Source organism: Limulus polyphemus, unplaced genomic scaffold (assembly GCF_000517525.1).
Source record: "Limulus polyphemus unplaced genomic scaffold, Limulus_polyphemus-2.1.2 Scaffold5677, whole genome shotgun sequence".
NCBI classification, from domain to species: domain Eukaryota; kingdom Metazoa; phylum Arthropoda; class Merostomata; order Xiphosura; family Limulidae; genus Limulus; species Limulus polyphemus.
This window is the reverse complement of record NW_013671287.1, coordinates 61490-65923: the sequence shown is the minus strand read 5'-3', so window position 1 is coordinate 65923 and position 4434 is coordinate 61490.

Here is a 4434-nt window from a genome sequence, read left to right as displayed (position 1 = left end):
CTTATCAAACACTGACTAGTTCTCTATTAATACAACAGTTACAGTGTTAAAATTATACTATCTACTTATCAAATACTGGCTAATAGTTTTCTATTAATACAACAGTTAGTGTTAAAATTATACTATCTATTGAGACGGATATCGATTTTCTGCCTCGTCGATACGATCAGACAAGAAATGATTGTTTAACGGGGTTAAATGCCTTTTAGTAGCTCCTACTGGAAGTTGAACAGCCTCCATCTAAGATCAAGAAGATTAATGTTGTCGTGACTTCACTAATATTAACAGCATTGATGTCATTGGTTCACGTGTATAAACTTTAGACATCTTGGACAGTGCATGCCTTTAAACAGAAACCGTAACTGTTGTATTAACAGGAAATTATTAGTCAGTATTTGATAAGTAAATATTATAATTTTAACACCGTAACTGTTTAATACATCAATACTAATGGAGAGAGAGTTATTTATCATGACCTAACCCAGAGCTGAACGAGGCTATAAGCTAGCGAGCAATCGGGATGTTGGCTACAAATACAGCTGTTAATTGATTTTATCAGATCATTAGGAGAAAGGTCTCGTATTGTGTGACATGTAATTATTGGAAACCTTTATTATTTTATACCCGTTCTTCTGTTTCTAATCTTTCTCAGAACTTTGATTCCAATCCGGAGAGAAATCGCGTTACCATTAATTCTGAGATTTACAACTCGGGATTGACAACTGAAATGTATAAATGGGCTTTATTTGTAGTTAAGCCCAAAGCTACAAGATGAGCTATTTTGTCCTCTACTCACCACAGGTATCAAAACCCGGTTTCTATCGTTGTAAGTTTGCAGACATGGTGGGGGGTAGGGGATATCAATGGAATCGAAACAAGAACTTACATTTTTTTAAAGTTTTAAGTATACGATGCTATAAACTTTCTGGCAACTTAAATCTGTTCTAGTTTTATGAATGGTATATGTTACACCAAATTTTTATTATCATTATTAGTCAGACGCTCGTTTTACAATATCTGTGTGATTATTTCAAAAAAAAAAAGTTTGATAACATTAGTCCAAAAATGATATAGTAATATAGATGACCAATAGATGGCACTTATGATGGCAATTGATTCAAACACTGAGCGGCTAGCATCAATTTTTTAGCAAACTTCATAGCTTTGTTTTAATTATTTTTTAATTCGTCAAAGCAGATCATAATTGTTGATGAAACTCTTGTGGACATAAACCTAATCTAGAAACGTTAACATAGTTTTAACGATGTTGTTAAGCTATTAAAGATTAATCTTATGATCTTTGAACTAAAGTAGGTAATTCTCGCTGGTCAGAAGTTGGGAAAACTTCATATTTTAGGCTAAATAGCCTTAAACGCAGGACCCTAATAATTTTTCGAGGAATCCATTTTAGCCTACGTCATTGAATGGCTAGTTTTTAATCCCCACTCTGGTGGTTAAAGCGATCGACTTGCAATCTGAGGGTCGCAGGTTCAAATATCCATCGAACATCATGCTTACCCTTTCAGTCATGGGGCGTTATAATGTGCTGGTGAATCCAACTATTCGTTGGTGAAAGAGTAGCCCAAGAGTTGGCGGTGGGTGGTATTATTTGTGTTCCCTCTAGTCTATCACTGCTAAATTAGGGACGGCTAGCGCAGATACCTCTCGTGTAGCTTTGCATGGAATTCAGATAGCAAACAAACAAACTGTTCCTGCTTATGACAGTTATACAATTCAGAAGAGTTAAATTTCTTTTGTTACGTATCAATCACGATAGTCAATCGTTAACACACAGGTTGCACAATTGAAGAGAGTTAAGTATATTATGTTTTACTGGCACATTATTTTTGCTGAATTCCATCGAACATTTTTTAGAGCAGTCTTTTTTTAAATTATCGTGTAATTTTAACAAACTGTCCCCGTTTATTTAATTTAAAAAAATGTATACAATTAATCGATAAACAATTCTGGGCATAAATAGAGAAATAAAAAAAATATCTTATTTTTCTTCCAAGTGCAGGAAACAGAACGTGTGACCTAGTGGTTAGTGTGCCCAGACTTTGAATGTAAGGGCTCAAGGTTCGTATCCCGTTGCCGTAAAAACAAACACGCTCCGCACTTTGGGCAGTGGGTATACTACAAGAATGCCATTCAAGTCCAACTATTCGTTACTTTACTGGAATCTGAATTTTCAACCTGAACGGCATTTTATTTGTACGTGGGCTAAACAGACGGGTCAGTGACCCTCATGTTTAATATATTGTTACCCCTAATTTTAAGATACTAATCAGATGGAATATATCCAACCAACAGCACTTTGTCTTGCTCTTCGAATCAAATAACAGGATTGCAATATCTTTATAACGAATCCACAACAAAAAATTCAAATTCTCTAATGGATCCTTTGAGCCTTAACCCAAATTCTCTAATGGACCCTTTGAGCCTTAACCCAAATTCTCTAACGGACCCTTTAAGCCTTAATCCAAATTCTCTAACGGACCCTTTGAGCCTTAACCCAAATTCTATAACGACCCTTTGAGCCTTAATCCAAATTCTCTAACGGACCCTTTGAGCCTTAACCCAAATTCTCTAACGGACCCTTTGAGCCTTAACCCAAATTCTCTAACGGACCCTTTGAGCGTTAGCCCAAATTCTCTAACGTATAAGCTAAACTCGTCCAGACGTTCCTATGTAATGCTAGATTGCTGACATTATTACATACGTTATTATTTTCTTGAAGATCTTCGTTATAAGCTTAAAACCCTATTTTCATAAATCTGGAACTTGCTGTGTAACTTAAAATTTGTAGTTGCCCTCGTGGTGGTTACAAAGGGTCAGCATTTTTGTCTTTTACGTGAATGTCAACAGGAAGTGTGGGTTGCATAAAACTTATGGACGTTTTGCATTACGTTACTTACTTTACTATACATGTCCATTTTTTTTACATTTTCGGGTGGCCCGAAGCTATTTTCGTTCATTTATTAAGATACTAATTGTTTATGAGAAAAAAGAGAAAACTGCTCTTAATAAGTAAAAAAAAAAAAGTTAGGTTTCCATAGAAAATAAACTAATTAATTAATTTCATACAGATCAATTGTGCTTCATAACCTTTGATCCCCCGGTGGGACAACTCTAAAATCCGGGGTTCGATTCCCTGAGGTGAACACGGCAGATAGCCGAATGTGGCTTAGTACTTCAACCAGTAACGTTTGAAAAGAGAGTTGACCACCGTTTCAGTAACGAAGCATCACTGACCAAGTCCAGCACTATCTTCTACAGTTTCTTTCCTGTTTGCTTCTATAGAGTGAGTTTAAGCCTAAAAGTTATGTTACATTGCCCCCCAAAACACACTTCTATAGAGTGAGTTTAAGCCTAAAAGTTATGTTACATTGCCTTATCAGAAATAAGATTTCCAGGAAAACCTAACAGGATGTTATTTAAATATTGGAAATTCACAAAAAAGAAGAGCCGAATAAATTTTTGAAAGAGATGAATTAATTAAAGGTTAATCAAATTGCGATCCCCAAAACATACTTCTATAGAGTGAGTTTAAGCCTAAAAGTTATGTTACATTGCCCCCCAAAACACAATATAACAAGAAAGGTAACAAGTATTCATGAACCAAAACTGAAGTGTTTTAATTAACAAACATGACTGTAGAGTTCACGGGGTTTTAAACCTACTTTTGAAACCGAGACCTTTGAATCACTTATCCAATATTTCTCCATTTGAATCTGTATGAAAAGCATATTTCACAAGAATTTCATCGAAGAACTTACCAGACTTATACAAATATCTGTATTTGGTTTGCCAATGTACTTGTAACAACGACACTTGCAGAGATTAGTTGTGTATTCTATATCGTGAAGTATCTTGTAACAGCGATACTTGCAGAGATTAGTTGTGTATTCTATATCGTGAAGTATCTTGTAACAGCGACACTTGCAGAGATTAGTTGTGTATTTATATCGTGAAGTATCTTGTAACAGCAATACTTGCAGAGATTAGTTGTGTATTCTATGTCGTGAAATATCTTGTAACAGCAACACTTGCAGAGATTAGTTGTGTATTCTATATCGTGAAGTATCTTGTAACAGCGACACTTGCAGAGATTAGTTGTGTATTCTATGTCGTGAAATATCTTGTAACAGCGACACTTGCAGAGATTAGTTGTGTATTCTATGTCGTGAAGTATCTTGTAACAACGACACTTGCAGAGATTAGTTGTGTATTCTATGTTGTGAAGTATCTTGTAACAGCAACACTTGCAGAGATTAGTTGTGTATTTATATCGTGAAGTATCTTGTAACAGCGACACTTGCAGAGATTAGTTGTGAATTCTATGTCGCGAAGCATCTTGTAACAACGACACTTGCAGAGATTAGTTGTGTATTCTATGTCTTGAAGCATCTTGTAACAGCAACACTTGCAGAG